At 43.3% G+C, this 26,976-nt stretch overlaps 1 protein-coding gene across 3 annotated transcripts in view; it reads right to left on the minus strand.

The window, feature by feature from the left end:
* ELOVL5 (ELOVL fatty acid elongase 5) overlaps positions 1–23,930 on the minus strand; it is a 75,368-nt gene extending 51,438 nt beyond the window's left edge. Inside the window, exons 1-2 of one of the 3 annotated variants that reach the window (XM_086707081.1) lie at positions 23,776–23,881; positions 7,343–7,463 (exon numbers count right to left, since the gene is read on the minus strand). The gene's annotated coding sequence lies outside the window, so the exon portion shown is untranslated. Of the gene's footprint in view, positions 1–7,342; positions 7,464–23,775 lie in introns of all 3 variants that reach the window. The other 2 variants (XM_025926165.2, XM_025926164.2) reach the window with 2 other exon arrangements.
* Between the last annotated feature and the right edge of the window lie 3,046 nt (positions 23,931–26,976).

Raw genomic sequence — 26,976 nt, forward strand, 5'->3', positions numbered from 1 at the left:
AGCACCAAAAGGGGTATGGAGATATGAAAAGATACAGTAGGAAGAAGGGGCAGGGTAGCAGAGCACTTGAGTCATCTCCTCCCCTGATGGTACCATCTCCTGCTATCCTTATCACATCCGCTTCCCATCTGTGCAACAATTCCAGACCAGGGCACCATTGTCTTTCACATGGACCCCAGCGGGATTCCAGGCACCCAGTCCCATCCCTGCCCATTCATCTCCACAATGCACCAGAGTATTCTTTTTAAACCAGCAAAGTTGATCAGGCCACTCCTGCCCCATCTTGGATGCAACTATGTCCCTTGATCTTGGATGTAACGTACAATCGCTCACTTAGCTTATGAGTGCCCTCTTCATGCACTGGCTCACCCCGGCTTCCAGCTCAGCTTCTGCCCTCCCCTCCTTCACTCTGCACCCCAACCACACCTGCATCCTTCTCTCTTCTCCACTGCAGCCTTTACTCTGGCAGATCCTGCGCATGGAAATGCCGTTGTCTGCCTGCACCACTTCTTACTTCCCTTTATTTAGTCTGCAACCCTCCTGTTAGAAGATCAGTTACCCCAGAGAAATCTTCCCTGACTCCTCCCTCAAAGCCCCAGGCTAGGTTAGGTCCTTCAGTTGACTCTCCACCCCAAATGCAAATGAATATTTAATTAGTATCTAAGGCTTGAGGGCTGTGCCTGGTCTGGTACACCAGATCCCAACAGCTCAGTGCTTGAGACACAGGGGGTACCCATGGTCTATCTGCGGAATGGGTGGTGTGCTGGGTCGTGAGGCTGGAAAGCAGACTCAGGACAAAATGGGTGAAGGTCCTGTAAAGCCAGTAAGTCCTTAAAACTTTCTTCTGTAGACAGGAATGTAGACTTGCTGTCAACACTACTGGCCTCCATCACTAATCTCAGCACCAACCAGAACGGCTGACTCGACTTCGAGGAAGCACAAAGAAACTCTAGGTCCGCTTCCTACCACCCTGCTTCCAGCTGAGTGAGCAGACCTGACAGCAGCAGGCTCTGCGTCACCACCCGGGAGGCCTTCCACCTGACTTGCCTCCTTAGAAACTTGGGTCTGCCCACCTACTCGCCGCAGTGAGCAGTTCTGGGGGGCCCCTGAGTGACGAACACACGACATTAACCCCCACTTTACATGGGCTCCTATTTCCACATCTATTCTCTAACTTATGACCCTAAATTTACCCTATTTTGAAACAGGACATTCCGTTCCCTCTTAAAGCAAGTTCCTTCCTATCCACTCCTTCCCATTTCCCCCATGGCAGTCATTTTGCTCCTGGTTATTAGCATCAGGAGATTCAGACCTTGGCTCCCCACCTCCCCTGCTCTGGCCCCTGGGAATGCATTTCTCTGCTCAGACTGGACCTCATGGTCAGCCACTCCATAAATGCTCTTGATCCTCATCTATCTCTGTGGAGCCTTAATCAACTCCAACTGGATGAACTGATGGTTTTGCTGAGACTCAGGGATGCCAAGATGACCTCCTTAAAACTCTTTTTTTTTTTTAATGTTAAACACTTCTTGTAAAAAAAATTTTTTTTTTACATTTATTTGCTTATTTTTGAGAGACAGAGCACAAACAGGGGATGGGCAGAGAGAGACGGAGACACAGAATCCGAAGCAGGCTCCAGGCTCTGAGCTGTCAGCACAAAGCCTGACGTGGGGCTGGAACTCACAAACCGCAAGATCATGACCTAAGCCGAAGTCGGATGCTCAACCGATTGAGCCACCCAGGCACCCCAAAACTCCTTCTAAGTCATGTCACTTTTTACATGCTGCTACCTGGATGAACCTCAAAAACATTATGCTAAATCAAAGAGGCCAGATACAAAAAGTCACATTTTTTTTAAGGGTTTTTTGTTTTTTTGTTTTGTTTTGTTTTGTTTTGAGAGAGAGCATGCATGACTGAGAGCACACAAGCAGAGAAGGGGCAGAGGGAGATGGAGGGAGAGAATCCCAAGCAGGCTCCATGCCAAGTGCAGTGCCCAACATGGGGCTCGATGTCACAATCGTTAAGATTTTGCCCCAAGCCAAGAGTCGGATGCTTAACTGATTGAGCCACCCACAAAAGGTTACATATTGTAGGATTCTACTTAAATATGCAGAACAGGCAAATCCAGAAAGATAAAAAGATAAGCAGTTGCTCAGAGGCTGCAGGGCGGGGACAACAGAGTGACCACTATGGGGCACAGGGTCTCCTTTGGGGGTGGATAACAATGTTCTGAAATCAGAAGTGATGGAGCATAGGAGCGCCTGGGTGGCTCAGTCGGTTAAGCTTCTGACTTTGGCTCAAGTCATGATCTCGCAGATCATGAATTTGAGCCCTGCATCAGGCTCTGTGCTGACAGCTCAGAGCCTGCAGCCTGCCTTGCATTCTGTGTCTCCCTATCTGTCCCTCCCCTGCCCCACTCTGTCTCTCTCCTTCAAAAATAAACATTAAAAAAAAAATTAGAAAAAAAAGTGACGGAGCACAACATTGTGGTTCAACTAAACACCACTGAATTGTTCACTTTAAAATGGTTAATATTATGTGAATTTCAAAAACATTCAAATACTTAAAAAAAAAATCATTCTTTACCTTCAAATTCATAAAGAGTGGCTCTCCTTCCTCCTACTTGCAATCTGGATCCTTTCCTGCCTCTTTCAAGAATTTATTCAACTCTCATTTTTTTTCATGTTTATTTATTTTGAAAGAGAAAGAGTGAGAGTGGGTGAGGGGCAGAGAGACAGGGAGACAGAATACCAAGCAGGCTCTGTGCTGTCAGCACAAGAGCGTGATGCAGGGCTTGATCCCATGAACCGAGATCATGATTTGAGCTGAAATCAACAGTTGGACATTTAACCGAATAAGCCGAATAACCACCGAAAGGTGCCCCAACTTTCATTTCCTTTTACCTTTAAATTCCCTTTTTCTGCTGACAGATCTGTTCAAGCCTTCCCAGCCTAAAAATCCTTCCCTTAACTTTGTTTTCCCCTTAAATCTCATCTAGAAGCATCTCAACACCTCATAAAAAGCAGCCAACATCAACAGCCTCCATTTCTTCAGCTCCAATACTCCCTCTAGTTCCCTCTCCAGTGATAAGGCAGTCTACAGATAGTGAAACTTAACTGCTCTAAAATTGGTAAGATACACAAAAAGGGTTGTAAAAATGAATAGATGAGCCTGTAAGAAACTGAGGTCAGGAATGAGCCAGGCATGAGTCATTAAAAAGAAACATCCAGACATCCCTGGAGCTGCACTGCCCAATAAGAGAAGACGGACAGGAGCCCCATGCGGCTGAATGTAAATTAATTAAGGGAAAAACTCAGTTCCTCAGTTGCCCTAGCGATATTTCAAGTGCTCAATAACTACCTGTGGCTATTAGTGACTATTACATTGGTCAGTGCAAAATATATCCCTTAGAAAATCTTGGTATATAGAAATAGTGCAGCTCAATATGCACCCGATGTAGACAACACAGAACTGGAGAAGATAAACATTTTGAAAGAATCCGCTAGAGTAAAATAAAGGAGAGGCACATGTAGGGTTTACTAGTCCCCAAACTAGAGCTCTACATGATCAGACATTACACAAAAAAGGCTAGAGAAACCTTTAACACATGAAATTATTAAGGTTAAATGGGTAAACAGAACAAGATGGAGAAGTGGGACATGATGCAGCAATTTTTTATTAAAGCAAAAGCACTGTCCAAAATCAACAGTTAACAACAAGAGCAACAAAAAGTAGTATCAAATAGGCATGAACAAAAAAAGAAACCACCTATTTTAAAAACTATTCCAAACGACAGCCAACCTGAAAGCCCAAATACTATAATGCATAAATAGCAAACAGGATAAATAAAAAAATAAAATGAACATCTACAAAGCTCTATTTATGCTATTGAGACCTTAATCTCTTTTTCTTTTTTAAGCATTATTTATTTTTGAGAGACAGAATGCAAGCAGGGGAGGGGCGGGGGGGGGGGAGGGGACAGAGGATCTGAAACAGGCTACAGGCTCCGTGCTGACAGCAGCGAGCCTGACGTGGAGATGGAGCTCACAAACCACGAGATCAAGACCTGAGCCAAAGTCGCATGCTCACCCAGGTGCCCCAAGACTATAATCCTGGAATTTACCCCTTTCTACTTTGGATTTAAAAAAACTAATACAGTGTTTCATGAGCATCCACACAGTGACCAATACTGTTAGAGGACATGGATTTACTTTTAAATATTCTCCTAAATAGGGTACCCCACACATTTATTTGATAAAATGACCAAAACGAGTCTACCTAATGATGTTCAAATATGAAGATGACATTTAGAGATCCTGTGGCATAAATCAAGAAATTTACTCAGGCAGAGAGAAACAGGAGGTAATCGGTGCTGAAATAAGGAAAAAAAAAATGTTTTCATAGCAAAGTAGAAAAGTAGTGCTTATTTAAAAATAAAATAGGGGTGCCTGGGTGGCTCGGTTGAGCATTCGACTCTTGATTTTGGCTCAGGTCATGATCCCAGGGCCGTGGGATGAGCCCTGTGTTGGGCTCCACACAGAGCATAGAGCCTGCTTAAGATTTTCTCTCTTTCTCTCTCTCTCCCGGCCCCCCAGCCTCTCTCACCCACTTGTGCGCTAAAAAATTTAAAATAAAATAAGTAGGATCTGATTAGAACAGAGGTTCTCACAAGTATAGCACAGATACCACTAAGGGTCTTTGGGCCCTTTTTTTGGGTTCCACAGGACCAAAACTATTTGTGTTACATTACCAAGAGATTACTTGCTTAATCTCATCTCTCTCATCATTGTAAAGTGTCTCAGAGACTGCATGATGTATGATAGCTCAAAACACTGAATGTAGAAGCAGATAAAAGAACCCAGCTCTCTTTCCTTAAGCCAGATATGTAATATGTTGGCAAAAATGTCAAAACAATGCCTGTTTGCACTAATTTTCTTGTTTTGGAAAATATATTTTTCATGAAAATATAGTTTTTTTAGGTTTTCATGTAATGGGCTCAGTATTTTTAGATGTATTATTCAAATCGTTACTTAAAAACAATCTAAGAATAATTTCGGATAGAGTAAATAGTAAAATATAACCCACATAAACAACAGCTCTGACTTCTCAATACTTTTTAAAAGTGTAGGTCCTGGGGCACCTGGGTGGCTTGGTCGGTTGAGTGTCCGACTTCGGCTCAGTTCATGATCTCACGGCCCGTGAGTTCGAGCCCCGTGTCGGGCTCTGTGCTGACCACTCAGAGCCTGCAGCCTGTTTCAGATTCTGTGTCTTCCTCTCTCTCTGCCCCTCCCCTGTTCATGCTCTGTCTCTCTCTGCCTCAAAAATAAATAAACGTTGAAAAAAAAAATTTAAAAGTGTAGGTCCTAAGACCAAAAGTTTGAGAGCTAATGTATTAAGAATTGCATACAGAATCTTTCCTTCTCTATAAGGTTTTATTTCTAAAAAGATATTATAAATTTAGCGGCAAATATCCCAAATACACTTCAAAAAGATTTTGTCTTTATACTTTAGTAGGGGTTAAATTTAACTTAGGAGTACAAAGTTTAAGAAGTCATTATACAGTCGGTTGAGTGTCTGACTTCAGCTCAGGTCATGATCTCATGGTTCGTGGGTTCAAGCCCCATATCGGGCTCTGTGCTGACAACTCAGAGCCTGGAACCCGTTCTGTGTCTCCCTCTCTCTGCCTCTCCTCTGCTCATGCTTTGTCTCTCAATGAATAAACATTAAAAAAAATTTTTTTTAAATGTAGTCATTGTGAAAGGAGGCTAACAATAATGAATAAACCTTATAATAAACAGATTTTAAAGTACTCCATGAGATAATTAAATTCTTACTGGTTCTCCACCAGCTCATCACATTATACATAATATGGTACGCTGAGACACCCAACACAAACAGGATGAGCTGATTTTCACGTTACTATGTGGACATAAAAACTCTGAAAGTTCCTTTAGTCAAAGCGTGATACTAACTTCCCTTTCAGATGAGGATACTCCTTGTGGAAACTCTTACCAAAAACTAAAATTTTAAGTCATAAATTGCGAGAGATCCAAATTTGCTGTGGCTAAATCACATCAGACAGTTCTGCAAACAGAGTATGTTCACTCATCAACCACTATATAAAAAGCTGATGTCTTTATACATTTTCATAAAAAGAGAAAATGCTAGCTTAGAAAGTCAAAAATTCATTTTCCTGACTTCGATTTGCCACAGCAAAACACCTTTTACAAAAACACTTTCCTTTTGTCTGTTGTCACCTCAGTTGTCCAATTTTCACCAGGTCCCAGGTTTCTTTGACTCATTTAGCAATTCAGTTCAAGCCAGCAAGTAGGAGGTTTTTCAAAACTTCAAAATGCCGCCTCCTCAGACAGAAAGCTTCCCCCCCACGGGCTGTGGCACGGCCACGATCTACTGGCGGCATCACTGGCTGGCCTGTGGGCTCACCTCCTTTCTTCCTCTAAATGGGGTGTCAGGTGCAGGCACGGCCCTGGTATTGTACAGGAATATAATTACCAGAAGCAAAGCAGAGTCCCAGCCGAAGGAAGAAAAAGCAGGTCAGCACAGAGAGACAGAGAATGAATATGACAGAGAAATTACATGACACTCCCTTCTCCTCTAAAATAAGAATCTGAGAGTGACATTTCACCTCTCCAAGCGTGACTTCCACTGTTTGAAGCATATTTATTTGAAAAGAGCAGTGACAATGAGAGAACAAATCTTGTGTGAAGCTTAACGCTTACTTGGGAGTACATTACACACTCCCATCTGTTATGAAGACTCCATCATGCTTTTCAACTAGAGCTCAGAGCATTCACCTTCAGGTCATAGCCACAGAGCAGTCATTTGTAGGTTTCTCTCTACAAAATGTTATCTCTAGTTGCTTTCTTAGTTTGGAAAATGTTACAGAGAAAGGCCTATAAGCCAAGCAGACTGTTTCATTAGGGGAAACAAGAATTCAATTCAAGGGGGAGAAAAGCCACACGACCTTGTTTACAGTGGAGAGTATAGGTGAACTGTTAAAGCACGCAGCACAGGATCAACATTTCCTCCTCCCTCACCTCCTTCTCAACAGGGCTGCAAACTGTGGTGCACTTGGTGCCTGCTCTCCGGATGTTTCGGGAGCTCTGTCTTACAGAGATACTGATTAATGTAAATGACAACCCACGATTTAGCATGCATAAATCTTAATCGAATCAAAGGGCAGAAAGAACAGAAAGTTTAGTTGGTCAATGAATGAGATCTCTTGTTTCAATCTTACTTCCTTTTCTGGAGAATGAAGAAGTATCTCATTGAAATCAAAGTGATTTCACGTGTGGCTTATGGAAGTCATTATTAGTCATACCTCCTATCTTTATAGGCTTAAAAAAACTTAAGTTGTATTCAGCACAGGCTTCATTGAAACATCTTTCTTCTCTCTTTTAAGCTTCGATTACATGGTGCAAATGCCACCAAGTGGAAGGACACTGATGAAACAGATAAAACAGCAACGACAGACAGGTCAGAAGGCAATGTGATACACAGAAAAAAATTTTGTAATCTCAACACATTCTACATAGTTGCCATGAGATGGTTTCTCTCCCATTTCTCAGAAATAGGCTGTAATTTCAATCATTACAACCAAGCACTTTATGAAGAAACAAGAAATTTGGAAACCATAACTTTCCAGATGTAACCACATCTAAACTAAGTGTACATATAGTTCAACAGCAAATTGATACTTATTTTTATTTGGCTTATTTAAATGTATTGGTCATTTACTTAGTAGTACCTTAATTGTATTTATTAAAAAATTTCAGGGTATAAGGAATTCGAATGGCAGCAAAAATAATTTGGTAGAATACTAGGAAAAACTCCTTAATTTTAAGGAATATAATGTAACTGGATTTTTAAAAAAGGGTTGCCAAGTCTCTATACTGGAGAAATTTCAAGAAACAGTACAGATAAAAATCACAACCAATGACGCCCATTCCTGCATCCCAATCCCAGACATCAAGGGCCAGTTTGCCTCTGATCTCTCTCCACCTACACGTGTGGTGCTCCTGAACTTCAGAGTCAGTAAGCCAGAAACTGAATTCATTATACTTGTATAACCTTCTCTTCCGATTCCCCTATTTCTGTTACTAGCCCCAGAACCTTCCCCAGAGTCCAGCCCCCAAAGTATGCTCCATTCCTCGCCTGCCCTGGATACCGGGCCACCAGGGCTTCGGGTCTGAGTCCTGTAAAGGTTCGGCAGTTTCACCCACCCACATCCCCACCCCTTCCCCCTCCAGTCTCACCCCATCACCTCTCTACCAGAACAGTTTTCTACTTGGCCCCCAGAACCTCCTCCTTGCCAATCCCTGTTACAAGTGAATCTGTCCCATTGATCTTTCTTAAAGCACAGCTCTCATTCACTAGGTAAACAAATACCGACCATTGTTTTAGTTTTCTATGGCTACTGTAACACACTGCCACAAAGTAAGCAGCTTAAAACAACACAATTTTGGGGCACCTGGGTGGCTCAGTCGGTTAAGCGTCCGACTTCAGCTCAGGTCATGATCTTGTGGTCCGTGAGTTCGAGCCCCGTGTCAGGCTCTGGGCTGATGGCTCAGAGCCTGGAGCCTGCTTCCAATTCTGTGTCTCCCTCTCTCTCTGCCCCTCCCTGACTCATGCTCTGTCTTTCTCTGTCTGTCTCTCTCTCTCTGTCTCAAAAATAAATAAATGTTAAAAAAATTAAAAAAAAAACAAACAACACAATTTTTCTCTTACATTTCAGGAGATCAGAAGTCCCAAATGAGTCTCAATAGACTAAAATCAGAGGTGGCAGGAGGGCTGCACTCTTTTCTGAAGCCTCTATAGGAGAATCCTCTTCCTGTCTGCATTTCTTGGTTCCCAGTCCTTACATCCACCTTCAAAGCAAGCAACACTGGGCCAAGTCTCCCTGTGCTGCCACTGGTCTGGTTCTCTCCTGCCTCCTTCTTCCACATTTTAGGACACCTGTGATTACACTGAGCTCACCTGGATAATCCGGGCTGGTTTCCCTATTTCAGTCAGCTGATCAACAATCTTAATTCCATCTGCAACCTTAATTGTCCTTTGCCTGTAACCTAACATATTCACAGGTGCTGGGACTTAGGACGCAGCCATCTTCGGGGGGGCCGCTGTTCCGCTGACCGCAACCACCCGCAAAAGCACCGAGACAAGCAAAAGTTAAACAAAATGCAGACGCTGCTGTCAAGATGACATTAAGTCCTCTGATACTAAGTGTTAACTGGCTCCCTGATGCTTAAGGAATTAAGTCTAATCCACTTAGTCTTATATTAAAGGCTTCCATGATTTCAAAATACTTCTGCAGCATTATCTTCTATTACTTCCTTGAAGTTTTCTAGAGCTGTACTCACACTGCAGAACCCAGGAGCACCAAACACAGTTGAGCTCCACACCCAGGCTCAGGTAATCTGCTCTATCCAGAGGCCCCTGTCCATTCTCCTGTGCACATTATTCTCATCTCTTAAGGCCCAGCTCCAGAGTGGCTTAGCTTCTCTTTAACTTTGCCTTCTCTGAATGCCCACAATGCCCTGTTCTGCCAAACTGGCATATCAAGCAGTGACCTAAGGGAACGAGTTCAGGCAGAGAAAGTTTCCAGGTGCTGCTCCACAGCTAGCTGGGTGACCCTGAGGAAGCTATTTAAATGCTTAACCTTGCTTTCATCATCTCTCAAGTGAAAAAGCAGACCATGGTTATTTCTAAATTCTTTCCCAGTTCTTAAACTCCATGAAACTGATAGGAGTTATATCCATCCACTTCTCTCTATCCCCAAAGCCACTGTTCTGGTAATGCCCTCCCTCCTGATGGATCATCCCTGCCTCAAGGCTTATTCTGCTCCCCACCCCCAAAAGACATCTTTCTAGGTTACTCACCTCCTCACTACCGGTTAAAAGTTTTCAGAAAAATGTCCAAACTCCTCAGTGTGGTTCCCAGGGCTCACGTGATCAGGCCTATGCTTCCTCCTCTGGTTTTCCTTACTGATTTTTTCAGTTCCTCACATGTTCCTCCCTTCCCTAGCCACCTGCCCCTCTCTCTTCAGAGCCTTTGCTAGAATATTTGGCCCATTTCCTCTTTCCATCAGACAGATTACTGCTTCTCCAGGCAAGCTTTCCTGATCCCGTATTAATTAGGTGTCCTTCCTGTTTGTTCTCATTCACATGAAGTCACATAGTCCCCATCACTGCAGTACTCATATCTGTTCATCTGTCAATATCTTCTCCTGAATCTAAATTTCACATGGGCAGGACTGTCAATCTCATCCACCACCTGTGGTACAGACTGAGCGTTATTGCCTAATTTCTGTATATAGAGTAGCAGATTTCTGGCTGCCTATGGCCAGGATCAAATGAGACTTTGCCAGCTTCACGTGGCCACATGCTGAAGTTCTGGCCAAGGAAACAAGCAAAATTATCCAGGGGCAGTTTCTGGGAACTTCTCCTAAAAGAAGGCACAATACAAATCAAAACCACACCGAGATACCACCTCACACCGGTCAGAGTTGCTAAAATTAACAACTCAAGAAACAACAGATGCTCACAAGGATGTGGAGAAATGGGAATCCTCTTGCACTGTTGGTGGGAATGCAAACTGCTGCAGCCGCTCTGGAAAACAGTGTGGAGGTTCCTCAAAAAATTAAAAAGAGAATTACCGTATGATCCAGCAATAGCACTACTAGGAATTTATCCAAGGGATACAGGAGTGTTGATTCAAGGGGCACATGTACCCCAATGTTTATAGCAGCACTTTCAACAACAGCCAAATTATGGAAAGAGCCTAATTGTCCATCAACTGACGAATGGATAAAGAAGATGTGGTTCATATATACAATGGAATACTACCTTGGCAATGAGAAAGAATGAAATCTGGCCATTTGCAGCAACATGGATGAAACTGGAGGGTATTATGCTAAGTGAAATAAGTCAGGCAGAGAAAGACAGACATCATATGTTTTCACGCATATGTGGATCTTGAGAAACTTAACAGAAGACCATGGGGGAAGGGAAGGGGAAAAAATACAGAAAGGGAGGGAGGCAAACCATAAAGAGACTCTTTTTTTTTTTTTTTAATTTTTTTTTTTCAACGTTTATTTATTTTTGGGACAGAGAGAGACAGAGCATGAATGGGGGAGGGGCAGAGAGAGAGGGAGACACAGAATCGGAAACAGGCTCCAGGCTCTGAGCCATCAGTCCAGAGCCCGACGCAGGGCTCGAACTCACGGACCGCGAGATCGTGACCTGGCTGAAGTCGGACGCTTAACCGACTGCGCCACCCAGGCGCCCCCATAAGAGACTCTTAAATACAGAGAACAAACTGAGGGTTGATTAGAGGGGGCGGGGGGGGGGATGGGTGATGGGCATTGAGGAGGGCGCTTGTTGGGATGAGCACTGGATGTTGTATGTTAGCGATGAATCATGGGAATCTACCCCCGAAACCAAGGGCACACTGTATGTTAGCCAACTTGACAATAAGTTATATTAAAAAATAATAATAAAATAAAAGAAGGCCTGGATGACCCCTGTGTCCCTTCTTTGGTCTCTTCCTTCATCCTGCTAGTTGGAAGACAGGGATCACAACCTAGGCCTGATGCACAGTGAGCTAGAAGTGAGTCTATGGAAGGTTAAACCAGCCCTGGACTGCCTCAGCAACCTTTTATGGGAGATAATGAATTTCTATTTTACTTTAAGATCCCATTGTTGAAGCCACTATTATTTTGGAAGCTTCATCACTTACAGCCAAACCTTACTGCAAAAAAAAAAAAAAAAAAAAAAGGGCATATCTGCAATACCAGTAATTATGTTGACTCAAGTACATACTTCACCTCTTCTCCTGAACTACAATCTCTTTGCCAGTGGGTGTATGGTCATGTGTTACTACAGGATTTACAGTCCTTAGCAGAGGGTAGCACACAAAAATCCTCAATGGGGAGTGTGAATGATCAATGAACTAATGACCATGGGGCTACTAACACAGACAGGCTCTGTCCAACTTATATGGTCTCCTTCAACCTCAGATTGATGTTGTGGCCCACCAAAACAAGGTTAGAAAAGTATGTCAGTCTCCATCATTATTTTCTCATGGAATAGCCAGGTGCCTAAGACACCAGAATTTACTATTCCTTCCTTGGGTGCAGTGCCACTGGCATGGTATATCACTGTCATGCTCTACTTGAATGCTTAACAAGGTTAATATGCAAATAAGCAAAGCTCTTTAAAATAATAGCATGTGTCACCTTTGCTCCTGGGTGAGTGGATATTTAGCAATTTGTATGGTCTGTGGTTATTGCTGCTTTACTCCCACAGTTTAGAGTGGGAGGATGGAAACATTACAGGCAGGGAAGCCCATCCTTCAGAGTCTCCTGCCCAGGTGGGCTCCTCATTCATGAATTATGTATTCTCAGGCTACCCAGGTACACTCATCTTCACACAGCCATTAGCACAGATTACTGTGCTGTACTGTACTGAATTGATCCTTGAAAGCTACATCTTTAGAGACTCATTCGTGCAAATAATTTCTAGACAGCTACCACATAGCTGATGGCATATAGGTACCGAGGACACAGAGATAAACATGCCAGACACTGAGCAAAAAGAAAACCAAAGCACTAGTTATTCTCACTTTAAGAATGAGGAAACTGAGGCACATGAAGGTTGGTATCAGAACCAAGAACATCTGATTCCATCAAAAGGATCAAAAGCTCTATGCTGTGAGGATTTGAAGAATTCATGAAAAACAGGGCTTTTTTTTTGCCATTAAATTTACTTTGCTCTTGTGTTCGTTTTTTTGGTGGGGAGCAATCGATGAGGAGGCATCCAAATACAGCCTATGTGGAGTAGAAATGGGACATTTGTTCTATTTTTTCTTTTATTTAAATTTTTTTGAAGTTTATTTATTTTGGGAGAGAGAGAGGAAGAGAAAGAGAATCCTGAGCCGGGCTCCACACTGCCAGCACAGAGCCCAATGTGGGGCTTGAACCCACGAACTGTGAGATCATGACCTGAGTTGAAACCAAGAGTCAGACGCTTAACCAAATGAACCACCCAGACACCCCTAGACCAGGCACATTTGGAGAAATGAAGTCTGTGGTGTGTACAGAGTGAGGAGTGCAGGCAGGAAAGTGGCAGGAAATGAAGTTGGATGAAGGATGGCCCAGAAGAGGGGGAAAATGAAATTTTTAGGATGAAGTGAAATGATCCTATTAACGTGTCAGGAGACCACTGTGGCAACAGAGTAGGAACCTGACCACAGGGAAGACCAGAAGGAGCCAGGGAGAAACTGTAGTTGTTCAGTTATCCAAAAACTCACGCGCTGCAAGGGTTGGGCCCTAGGAGGGAAAGGGGCCGTGGAGAGGGACAGAGAGGAGCCTGAATGGACACTACTTGGTGACTGACAGCTGGAGTAGAAGGAAGGACATGGCTGATGAGAGAGAAGGACTCAAACACTGCTGCCAGCTTGAAGGCTTGGGCAAACTGGTAGACGGTAGTGCTCTTCACCATGCTGGCCAACAGGACAGAGCAGTTAGTAGGACATCTAGGTGAAAACTAGCTGATGAGAGGTTCAGTCTGCAGCCCAGACGGGGATTAGAAATAAAATGGACAGTGGGTGGATACTCAAGTCTATGGACAAGGAGAACACCCACCGAGATTGGTCTTCCAACGATACTTTGCAACTACTCACCTAAATCTTGAATTTGGGGAAGTCCTTTAACATATGCCAGTCCCGTTTCTCAAAGATGATGAACTGAAGCATGAGGCTCTATCTCTATCAATGCTCAGTGAGAAGCACCTACCTCACGGCACGCTGCAGTCACAGCCGTCTTCCTTTGGGGTCACTGAGCCTATTCCAGACCTACCACTCCTTGCCAAGTCAACAAAAAGGAGCTGCTCTGAAGAGGAAGTGAGTGCAGTATTTAAGGGGTTCATCTGGAGAAGCTCCAACCTGCTTCACAGAGCAACCACCGTCTCCTCTACAAGCATGATTCAAGAAAATCAATGGCCAAAGCAGATCATGACCATCAAGACCTTCTGCATGCCTCTAATGGTTGCTTTAAAGACTAAGCTTAAGGCTGAGAAATGCTTCATATTCCTAAACGTCTGAGACTGCCAATTGCAGATAACTGGGAGACAAGGGGGCCTTTAAGCAACATTTTCTGCCACGAGCAACTACTTATAATTCTTATCTGATTGCAGTCTCTTAAGTGATGTGATTACTTGAATATTCAAAATAAATTATCATGTTCTTCAAGCTAATTTGTACAAATACACAAAGGCAGCATCACAGCCTCAGCTGAAATTAAAAGAGGGTGGAAAAACATAATTAACAAAGATAAGTTATGCAACCCCCAAGAGAAAAGGTCTTGAAAGATTTAAATTCAAACCTGTGTAACATACATAAGGCATGTGACATGAGAACACATTTCTTTGTTTAAACTGAATCTAAACACCCACATTTTACAAAGGTTATTGGGTAAGGAGGTGAATGGGGAGAAGCAGAGTTAAAATGTTTAAAAAAAAACAGCTTGCTACAATGTGGCACTTTAAAAAGCAAACACAATCTAGTAATCATTTATTCATCTCTTCTAAAGAGTGTCTCCAAAGTCAACAGTTATCACCTGGTCACATTTCATGTTACTATGTAGGCCACTCTGGGAATTTTGTGATTCTCTTATTTGAGGAACCGTGGTACTAATAATCATCATAATGTTGTCAGATCTACTGACCCAAACCCAGAAAGAAAATGAAGTTCTAAAAGAGTCTAATAATCCCAGGAGAACTAAGGATGGTGATAAACCTATCTATCTTGAGCCTGAACAGGTGGCCATTAACGGGGCCTGTGTCAGAATGACCTAGTAGATGTTTTCAAAATACACATGACTTACACCTCCGTCCAAGGGAAATCAGACAATCTGGAGACAGAGGCCCCCTAGAGGATTTGGGTGCCCTCCCCTCCCAGCCCACACCTCTCAGGTCTTATACACCTTGTAAATCAAACCCAGGTGGAACGAAGGCCAGGTAAGGAAACTGATGCTGGATGTCCTTGGCCAGTCACACTGGTTCAGCCTACTGGCAACTGGGCTTTTGATCACTGATTTTTTTTTTTTTTTTTTACACCAAATAACTATAGAGCTCTTCTGTGATCTATGCTTCTGATTACACCCAAGAAGAGAATGCTTCAGTGCAGAATTTTGAAAAAAAGACTCAGAATAAACAAAAGGTTACTCTTTCAAGGACTAATCATAAGTATTATTCTTTTAGCTTTCTTTCTAAAAACTTTAGTTACTGTCAAAAGTCCTATATTGGTTATGCTGTTAACCTCTCAGAACGTAATGATGAAGAAACTCAACTTTGTTTCTTTTAGTTCTATGGGTAGAACTGCAAATGCAAAGATGACTACTTAGGGTCTAATAAGCATACAGCGTAGCAGGGTAGCTAAGGTGACTGCAGCTGGACTGCCTGGGTTCAAATCTTGGCTCTGCCAGCTACTGGCTGTGGAGCCTTGAACAAGTCACTTAACCTTTCTGTGCCTTAATTTTCTCATCTGTAAAATTGGAGTACCTACCTTGTGGGGTTTTGTGAAGCCAAAATAAATCAATGTATGTAGAGCACCTTAGAAAAGTGTCCAGTACACTTCTCCAAAGAAGACATCCAGATAGCGAACAGACACATGAAAAAATGCTCAACATCACTCATCATCAGGGAAAGACAAATCAAAACCACAATGAGATACCACCTCACACCTGCCAACAGGTGTTAGAATGGCTACCCTTAACAACTCAGGCAACAACAGATGTTGGTGAGGATGCAGAGAAAGAGATCTCTTTTGCACTACTGGTGGGAATGCAAACTGGTGCAGCCACTCTGGAAAACATACGGAGGTTCTTCAAAAAATTAAAAATAGAATTTCCCTATGACCCAGCAATTGCACTACTAGGTATTTATCCAAAGGACACAGGTATGCTGTTTCGAAGGGGCACATGCACCCCAATGTTTATAGCAGCACTATCGACAATAGCCAAAGTATGGAAAGAGCCCAAATGTCCATTGACAGATGAGTGAATAAAGATGTGGTATATATGTACAATGGAGTATTACTTGACAATCAAAAAGAATGAAATCTTGCCATTTGCAACTAAGTGGATGGAATTGGAGGGTATTATGCTAAGTGAAATTAGATAAAGACAAATATCATATGACTTCACTCGTATGAGGACTTTAAGATAGAAAACATGAACACAAGGGAAGGGAAGCAAATATAAAAACAGGGAGAGAGAGAACAGAGGGTTGCTGGAGGGGTTGTGCGAGGGGGAATGGTCTAAATGGGCAAGTGGCATTAAGGAATCTACTCCTGAAATCATTGTTGCACCATATGCTAACTTGGATGTAAATTAAACAATAAATAAATTTTTAAAAAAAGAAGAAAAGTGTCGAATATATGCTATTGAGCAGCTACATTCAGTATATACAGAAGAGGTTCATTCTTTTTACAAGTTGCAAAGTATATTCCATTGGCCAGCTGTAATTTATTCTTCTGAAAGGCATTTATTGTATCTTTCAATCTTTTGTTATTATAAACAATGCTTCAATGGACATTCTGTACAATAGAGAGATCTTTTTACCATAATCATTAAATTCAGTCCCCTACTTAACTTTCATGTTTAACATTGATGGTTTGAACACCCTTCCAAAGTAGGCACCTGTATTATCACCTCCAAGTTCTACATACGAGTCTCAAAGAGAGGAAATGACTTACCTACCATAGCCTACCCAATCCTAAGTGGCAGAGTTGGAACCCCATCCAGATGTGTGGCTGCTAACCTACAAGGCATCTTCTTCAATCTGCTTCCTACAGCTTTGCTTACTTAAAAAAAACAGGATAGTTTCTCTTATAAATGCACCTCAGATCCACAGTAAATATCTACAAGTTCTGAAAGAAGTAAAATTCAAATTTTCAGAGGTGCATATCAGCTCACAAATATAGCAGATGGAGGTGTCAACAACTTCTGTAAATATCAGTAATTTATTTCTTCTGCCAAAGGCCGAAGCAGAGGTACCCTGAACACTATCCCCTAAGGATGCACACCACACTGCCAAACTCCCAGAGAAGTAAATGAATATTATTGAATTTGGTATCATGAGAACTGTTCTTTGGGGAAAGAGAAATTCCTAACGATTACTCTGTGGTAGTATTTGCTATTCCAAGACAAGAGGAGAATAGATACTCTGGGGTTTAGCATTAACAGATTCAGTAGAGACCTGAATGGCCAATTCTCCAGCGTGGCTTTAATTAGGTCTTTTTAGTATGGGCTTATAAAGATTTGTTCTGAATGGGTGAAACTGTGACAATGGGGATAGGAAAGGGCAAAGGGAGAACTTCACAGAGATGGAAACTTTAACCAGAATGTGCTAGCAGGAGGGTTCTAACCAAGTATTAGGATTATAGTTAGAAATCACAGGCGTTTCAAGAAAATGGTTATTTTCCTAACTAGAGAAAACATGACTGTACCAGGACTAAAAATATTTTTTAAAAAAGATTTCCTAAATCCCTGTCAGCAAAGACATCAAACAAAAGGTACAAAAGTCTAATTTAAGAAAGGTTACATACCACTTTACTTCAAATACAACTGGCAGGGGCTGGGGAGAAGGAAGGGTGGGAATTTAGTCTTTCTGAACATTCAGCAAGTACAAATAATTTATATCCAGGGACCATACAATTCTAAAAGGAAATACACATGAGACCAAAAAAAAAAAAAAAAAAAGTTCCCATTGAGAAAATATGCCAGCAGGAACCCAGTGGGAACCAAACAGTTTGGAAATGATAACATTTATGAGTTCAAATAGGGGTCGGGGATGTTTGTCAGGGGAAGGAGGGGTTCTATTACACAAACTCAAAATTAGGTCAGGTTATCTTCCTAAATATAATTCACTTTGCTAGGCCAGAACATGTCCAGTAGTTATGGTTAACAACTAACTTCCATCACTGATCCTGATGTTGCCTAAGACCTAAATGATTTCAACTTTCCCTATTCCTAGTCAAACAGAAACAAAGGGTTTGCTCTTGGCAAAAGTGAAAATAAAAAATTTTAGTTCTGAAAGGGACTTGGAAAGCACCTCAGTTTAATCTTTTAAAGAAAGAAACCAATACCCAGAGTTGATCTGCTCACGGTTGGTGGCAAATTAGGACAAGGAATCATGGCAGCCAGGTTCTATACAAGGATGAGGCACCCTACTTAAACTATGCCTTCCCATCTTCTCAAATTATTTCAGTTGTAATAAAGAAATATGCATATGTTTTACTACAATCCTGTATCATGAGGCAACACTGATTTTAATATCTGTCATATAAACTGAGGAAACTCAGCTGATGGATGCAGCCCAGAAGTCATGGTTCTTCTTCCTGGCTCTGCCAAGCAATCGGCTGCACAAGATTTACCAATACAGGATTTTCCTTCTCTCACCAATGACACTTGATTAAAAGTTGGGAGGCAGTCGGATAAAATGTGGAGAAGTACCTGCAGTGATTTTACGATGCCACTGATTATAAGCTGCATCTCTACCGAGATATGTTAAAATACGAAAAACTGTCTGAAAACGGATGAAACATGGAAACACATACTTGTAGACGGGCAACAAAAAGAAGTGGCCGCAAAGACGGGGAAGAAGCAACCTGTCCAGATATGTGTCTGGGCCGTTTGGATATTACACCTGATTGCAAAGCTTCCTCCTTCTCTCTTTGTAACACCATGTTTCTTCTACCACCCAGTCTTACAAGTGTTCTTTGTCTTGTTGGTCCTCAAATCCAACTGGTCTCCAGGTCTCATAGATCTTAACCTAGAAATAATCTTGTACAATTGATTAGTGCTCTCCAGTCTGTGCTCATGGCTGTAGTTCCCGGTGGGGCTTTATTGTTCTCCTAGGCTACCTCTAACAGCTTCCCAACCCCTCTCTACATTCTTAGCCTCTGTCCAGGCCAATCCATCTTACACATTCTGATAAGAGTCATATTCCTGGAGTACAGCATTCATAACACTCAGTTCAAAAGCTTCAGTGTTACTGTTACCTCAGGAGAGAGGGCAGGCTAGGGGATCAAGATGATCTGGGCTGGAATGTTTTGTGACCTTGGCCAAGTATCTAAACTTCTCTGAGCCTCCATTTCTTCACCTGTAAATGGGGAATGCTCACAGTACCAATTAATAGTAACTGAGACAGGGGCGCCTGGGTGGCTCAGTCAGTTAAACGTACAACTTTGGCTCAGGTCATGATCTCATGGTTCGTGGGTTGGTGCCCTGCATTAGGCTCTGTGCTGACAGCTTGGAGCCTGGAGCCTGCTTTCAATTCTGTGTCTCCCTCTCTCTGCCCCTCCCCTGCTCACGCTCTGTCTCTGTCTCTCTCTCTCAAAAATAAACATTAAAAAAAGTTGTTTAAATAAAAAAAAATGAATAAACATTAAAAAAATTTTTTTAATAAAATAAAAAGTAGTAATTGTGATAAATCCACATAAAGTGTCCACTGCAGGGTTTGACACATAAGAGCTCAATAAAAGATAGCCATTATTATTATCATCAACAACTTGCCTTTCTAACTTTTTCTTCCACTTCTGCACTGTCAACTTCAGCCAGCTGGGCTGGGCTACTTGCTTTTTGCCCAATGATTCCACATTGTTCTCCAAACTCCTCCTCTCCTAGAATGCCTGTCTTCTCTCTCCAAATCAGTAAGATTCCTCTATGAAATGTAAGGCTACATTCAAATGTTCATTCAGTTCTACTTACTTTAATCTATTCATCTCTTTAGAACTGGCATCCTTGGAGGCCTTTACAGTCCCCATAGTGGCTGACTTCCGCTATGTCCACACTGGCCCTTACTGAAGGTATGGCAGCGGCCAAACAGGTGAGGTGGGATTTAAACCGACTTCTTCAGTTCTGAGATGGGGCCCCCAGGTTATCAGATTTCCATTGTTCTAGTTACTAGTTCAAGTGACCAGGCTGAAGTTAATCACCTCAACGCCAAGGGCCCTCTTTGGAAGGTGGTGGGAAGTGAAGTTCCCATATGAGAATATGTTAACGGGGGTCCAGACTGTTGCTGGCAGTCATCTTGCAAAATCAGCCTGTGGACGTGACACCTAAAAGGACCACAGAGAAACTGATAGAAAGTTTTGCCCTCAGGACCTTTCAGGTGGTCATTTAAGCCCATCCGAGTTGGGTTTCCAGTTTCCTGTACTGAAAGCATCCTAACCAATCTTGCAGTGGTAGGCACTGATATGTCTCATGTGGATAGCTCTGCCACAGAAAGCTTACCCAGACACAGTTACACAAGTCTCCCAGAAATCTGCTTCTGAACCCTCTTCAGTCCAAGGTATAGATTCAGTATGGGAATGAAAGGATTAAAGTGTAAACTAATGCAGGAAGACCTTTGGAGTCAGAACGATGTCATTAAACTTCGTATATAAACCTCTCCCAACACACACACACACACACACACACTACACATTCAATTAACTGACAAGCCAATGGATTTGTAAAAAGTGCATTAAGTAAGGAAAAAAAGGATGGGAACAGATTTCAGGTAGATCGGAAAGATGACAAACTGTTAATCTTGGGTTGACTACCTTAGGTTTCTAAGTTACAGAGTAACAGGATTTCACAAATGGCACACAGCTGACTGAACAAATCCTGGCAGTACAAGGATAGAAGAAGGAGCAGTACCATACTGGAGACAGAGCTTTGTGAATTTGGAAAAGTCACTTGACATCTCTAGGACTCAGGTCTCAATTTTTTTTGTTGTTTTTTTAAAGTAGGCTTCATACCCTGCGCGGAGTCCAATGCGGAGCTTGAACCCATGACCTGAGCTGAGATCAAAAGTAGGGCTCTTAACTGACTGAGCAACCCAGGGACCCCAGGTCTCAATTCATTAAAAAAAGGAGGCAGGGGATAAGGATGTTATAAGAATTATATATGGCAAACAACTATTAATTGAAAGGTGCTCACATCAGCAATACCTGAAACTGAACGCACACACAAAAAAGACATATTTATGGATAACTAATGGAAAGATCATCCCATCAGTAACAGAAGAGTTAGTAGCTCAGATGAGGAATTAAAAAACAACATTTCTTAGGGGAGAGGAAGAATGTGGCCAAATAAAAAAGTAAAACTGTCGCTCACACTCTATTATCTACTTGAGCACCAAAGTTATCCGAAACGAAGTTAACAGTTTGGCCTTGATTTGTATAATTCATGTTGGAAATAAGACGCCCAAGGACTGAGACTCACCTCTAGAAGCAAGAGGACAATCAATAACTATGCTGAGAGTAAAAGAAAAGGTAGTGAAAAAAAGATCCTTGCAATCCCCAAAATTAAGGTCTCTAACCAGGGAATTAAAAAAAAAAAAAAAAAAAAAAAGAGGCTCTGCTGATCCAAGGGAATAACTTAGCTCATTTTCAAAAGTGACTTCATAGGCATACAGGAATAAGTGTAAAAAATCTGAAGTTTTGAATATTTTCCCATTTATTTAAAATTCTTGAGCTTTATTCTTGGCCACATCCTATAAATCTCAGTTCCTCTTCCCCAAGAATAAGGAAGCATTTATTAAACCACTATTTGGTGGACCCCAAGATGGGCTTTCATTTGTATCCATCTCCTGAAATCCATAAAAATTCTGCATCAGAGGGGCACCTGGGTGGCTCAGTCGGTTGGGCTTCGGACTTCAGCTCAGGTCATGATCTCACTGTCGGTGAGTTTGAGCCCCATGTCTGGCTCTGTGCTGTCAGTTCAGAGCCTGGACCCTGCTTCAGATTCTGTGTCTCCCTCTCTCTCCACCCCTCCCCTACTCACGCTCTGTCTCTATCAAAAAATGAATAAACGTTAAAAAGATTTTTTTAAAATTCTGCATCAGAAAACACCCACGTATACACAAGGAAACTGAGTCAAGGGAATGAGGTCAGCGTTTGAAGTTACGAGGTACTTTTCTTGAAAAATCTGACGAGTTTTAATACGCTTTCCACTTTCACTTTTCAGCAAAATTCTATATTCTGTAAAATTAGCCATCTGTAGCCATCAATAACATTTTCCTTTTTGTCTTCAGTTAGAAATGGAAAAGAAAATGCAAAAAGAGAGAACAATATAGGAAAAGCTCCTGGCAATGAGAAATTACAACTTTGGGGGGTAAGAACCTAAAAGGGACATGAGTTACATTTCTCTTTCAAGTGCGGGGCTTTCTGGGAGAATCCCAGGCAGCATCTGAGCTGACTAAAAAAGTGATTCACTTGTGTCCTAACCGAAGATGTAAAGTTAAAGTGTTTGTCCACAGTCATCGAATGCAAAACTCGCTACGTCGGTATCTGCAGATTCTGCACCAAATGTTGTTGGCTGAGACATGCAAGCAAAACAAGTGCAAACCAACAGGTTATCTACCTAAGTGGTTAGGGGAACACGTTACAAAACCTAACAAGCAACATTAGCTCCTCCGTACACCTCTAAAAAGCACTTCCTGCCAAGGGTCCGTTCTTAAAGAATTAAGGCTGCTCGCTGGCCGCAATTACCTCCTCGCCCGAACCTCCTGGTTTCCCAGCCCAGCTAATAAGTCAAGCACTGAATTCTTTCATACAGGACCCCTACCCCCACTCCAAAATTGGCCTAATACGCTCTCCAAATCTGCAATCAAGAAGCCGGGAAATGAGCTTAACTACAGTTGTGAGAAGAGGAAACCAACACCCTTAAAGTGCAAGAGCACGGAACGGTTGCAAGAGACAGTTTAAAAGAACTCTTGCTCCAGGCACGACCTCCCCCACCCGGACGCAGGCGGGCAGACGCGGCAGAGAGGGGCAGGTCTTATTGGCGTGGAGACTGTACAAGGGCACTTTTCCTTACAACCCCCAACAGCCGCGACCCTAAGGCTTCCCCGGCCCGGAGCCGCTCCCGCGCCGCGCGCCTCCCTCCCAGTCCGCCGCTCCCGCGCCCGGATTCCCCAAAGGGCCGCCCAGGTCGCCCTCGAGTCCCCGCCCCCCGCTTCCCCGTCGGCCTTATCCCTCCCGGAGTACCGTTGGGCTGCAGTTCTCTGGTTTTAATAAAACCCGAGTGGCCCCGGGCTAGCGGGCTTTCCTCCTGGAAGCAGAGGCGGGGAGAGGAAGGGAAAAAAGGAAAGGCCGGAGGGTCCCCTCACCGCCCTCCCAGAGCTCCGCGTGGGGCGAGGGCGGGCGCGCCCCGGCTCTCGGTGCCGACCCGCCCCGCGACCCCGCAGAGGCTCTCTGAACTCAGTCAGGTTTTGTTCTGCCCGAAAAAAGCACTCGCTCTCCCAGACGGCGCTTCCCTGGACCTCCCATCCGCGAGTTCGTCCCGACAGGGCGGGCGGACCCGAGCTTACAGACCCATCCCTGCCACCCGCGCTCAGGGCACAGCGTGCGGCCCCGCGGCGCCTGTCAGCGTGCAAACCCGCCCGCCTGCTGCTTCCTCCGCCGAACAGGTGAGACTGCGGCGCGGTGGCAACTCCCGAGACGCCCAGCTTCTCCCTGGCGGCCGGCGAGCCGCCTCGCGCCCGCCCGGAGCTCCCGCGCCCGCCGTCCGTGCCCGGGGAGCCGGGCTGGGGCCCGACAGGCTTCTCCGCCACGCGGGCGGAGCGCGGGCCGCGCGGGGGGCTGTAACTCGGCACTGGGTCTGGTCCTAACGGCGGTTCGCAGCCGTCGCGTCCCGGCCGCGCTCTCGCGCCGGTGTCATGGCCGAGCGGCGGCCCCAGGCGAAGTTTCCAGGAGCTGACGGCTTACCTCGTAGTCCGAGAGGGCAGCGGTAGCTTTGAGAGGCGGCGCGGCGGCCAGGAGCGCCCGCGACCAGCGGAGCGAAGGAAGATGTGGGAGGGAGGCACCGGTAGCGAGGAACCGCGGCGATGGGAAGAGGAAGGCGCCGGGTATCTACAATCAGAACGTGGGCTGACCGTGACGTCACAATGGCGCGGCCAGCCAATCGGGGCCCGAGGGATGAATCAAGCGCTATGATGTCATGCGGCCCTGGAGCCAATAGCGAGACAATAGAACTTTCGTGATTGTAAATTCCAGAACCCGTTGCAGTGGGGAGCCAAGGCCGGGGTTGGTGCCCTCGGGTTCACATGTGTCCTGGCAGTTTTATCCCTTTTCTTCCTAACAAGGCTGCGCGGAACGCAGAGCCTGCGCAATAGCTGCCGTGAAGTTCCTGATGCCCTGAACTCTGAATCTCTCCAAGCCAGGCAGGGCAAGGTTGAGTTGCCGCGTTTTGGACCGCAGAAGCCCACTCTCGGAGCCATCTCCTTTACAATTGTGGAAAGGGATCAGTTCTCCTCGGTTTTAGCTGGAAGGGTTAAAATGCATACGGGAGACCACTGGAGCGAAAGTCTGCTGTTGAACAAGATAAGGCAACAGCGAAAAGCACTCAAAATTGATGTTACAGCTTCACTCCCTTATGATAGACTTAATGTGATTTTTATTAAGGATTCATACTTTTTCTTAGAGGTCACTGCCAACTTTATGTCTGCTCCAGAGATTATTCCAAAGGCGTTTAAAGGGAGGAAAGGTGAAGTAAGCAACGCCTTTTTCAGCTAGACAAATGTAAGTACTTTTAAGACAGTGTGTTGTGGTCAAGGAACGAATAGAAGATCCTTGCTGTTTTTCATTGATATTGGATAACTTTGGGCCTTCATCATCCTAATATCCCACACTTTCCCCATATCAAGCCCCAGAAATTATGTCTCTCTCTTTGTGCCCTCTTATTAATCCATGCCCATTATCTCAACATAGTCAACCAGTTAATGTAGGCAAATTTATTCTTTTACATAATTACAATGTAATGTTTATCCTGTGCCAGCTGTGTTGTTCCAGGCACTGGGCCATTGCACTAAGAATACAGGTGTACAAACTGTATACAAATTAGGTAATTTAAACATACACAAATAATTGAGATTTTTGATAGTCAATTGTCATTCAATTCCATAAACACTGAATGGTTTCAGTTTGTTAGATACAACCCTAGCTTTTAGGAATAAAAAACTTAAAGGACCCCTGGTGCCTGTAAAGTGATACAGTCAGGAAACAACTACTGTGCAGTGGTAAATGCTACAGTGGAAACCAAGATACACAGATTAAGAGATTTCTGATAAAGGACCTGTGAAAAGCCTCAAAGAGTTTAGTGAAGGAATATCCTCTGTTCTTCACTCTTTTTCTTTTTGTTTTTAAATATTTATTTATTTATTTTTTAAATGTTTACTTATTTTTGACAGGAGAGACAGAGCATGAGCAGGGGAGGGGCAGAGAGAGAGATGGAGACACAGAATCCGAAGCAGGCTCCAGGCTCTGAGCTGTCAGTAAATGTTTATTTATTTGAAAAAGAGAGCACTAGATGGGGAAGAGGCAGAGAGAGAGGGAGACACAGAATCCAAAGTAGGCTGCAGGCTCTGAGCTGTCAGTAAAGAGCAGAGCCTGTCTTGGGGCTCACACTCACCAACCATGAGATCATGACCTGAACCAAAGTCTGATGCTCAACTGACTGAGCCACGCAGGCACCCCTGTTCGTCACTTCTGCTATCAGCCCAAGGCCAGAACTTGTTCAGCTCTCTATTACCCTATCCAAGTCCTGTCTTTCCAGGTTTTAAAAGTTTCAAATTTAACTTAGTATTCCAAAAATCTCAAGTTTTACACTACAGTTGCTTTTATTGTGCTCACTTATCAATAAAGTATTTTAAGCCTATACTACCAAAATATTTGTGTTTATTTTTAAATTATGGACTCATGTAACTGTCAAGTCATACATGAAATATTAAACTTTTTTTCTTATTTTAAGGTAAAGGTAAATATAAAGTGATACTATTTTATGCATGTTGCTTTCTGACTACCATCTTGCTCAATCCATGGGATGCTTGTACCCCCACTTTAAAGATCACTGCTTTAGGTTGTAAATTCCATTAGAAGGGGAAACATGTTGAATTTTGCTCATTGTTTATCTGCTGATCTTAGTACAGTCCCTGGTATATAAGCTTAATAAATATGTTTTGAGTGAGTGAATGAGTGAATTCTTACTCCCTCTCATCCTCACCATCATCCCCCTGGTGCTTTCATTTTCTGTTCTAGAATTCCAACCCCCCCCCCCCCATAGTCATGCCCCACGACTATTGATTCCTCTTAATCCTAAATGAGTGAAGTCATGTTCTCTTTCTTCCTCCAGCCAGAGACTTAGGGTTCTGGATACATATATGATTTCAGGAGAGTTTCCACCCCCCCCCCCACAACCACACCTCATCTTACACCCTACAGTGTAAACTACCATGACCACAGTACGGATTACTGTAGATTGCAGCACCATCACATTCATGGATGAAGCTTCAAGGAAAGCAGTAGAACTGAAATGAATCCCCAACTTAACTGTGGGTTTTTTTTTTTTTTTTCAAAATAAATCAAAAGAATGCCTAGGATTCAATGCCAGCATTCAAGAAAGGTGTTTTAGTTAGAGTCAGAATCAGATTCTTGGCCATCCAGGTTCTAGACACTGCTGGAGCCATCCCAGTCCTTATAACCAACATATCCAAAGTAAGCCCACATAGGGTGCAGTAAAAAAACAAACAAGAAAACCGTAGCTCTTGCCTTTTCCTTTACAATGTCCATATGATAGCTCCCCAAGAAGTGATTACTGAATTATTTTATTCCTTTTAATCTTCCTCCTCCTGCTTTTCTTTATTTTTAAATTCTGGTAGCAGAGTTTCTGCTCTTAGTTTTCATCAACAGTTTGAAACTTCCTGCAACCACACACTTCCAAGCATCTGGGAAAGTCACTTCAATATTGCTCTTGAGAAAGAAAGTATTTAATATCCTGGAAAATACGTTCCGTTACTATAGCATCTGTAGTTGAATTAAGAAATACAATTGAAAGTTTCATTAGAATGCAATTCTGATGAATGAGACGTGTTTCATGTAAGGATGAAATACTATATCATTTAGGGGATATTT

Source organism: Puma concolor, chromosome B2 (genome assembly GCF_028749965.1).
Source record: "Puma concolor isolate L17-30 chromosome B2, mPumCon1.1.hap2, whole genome shotgun sequence".
NCBI classification, from domain to species: Eukaryota; Metazoa; Chordata; class Mammalia; order Carnivora; family Felidae; genus Puma; species Puma concolor.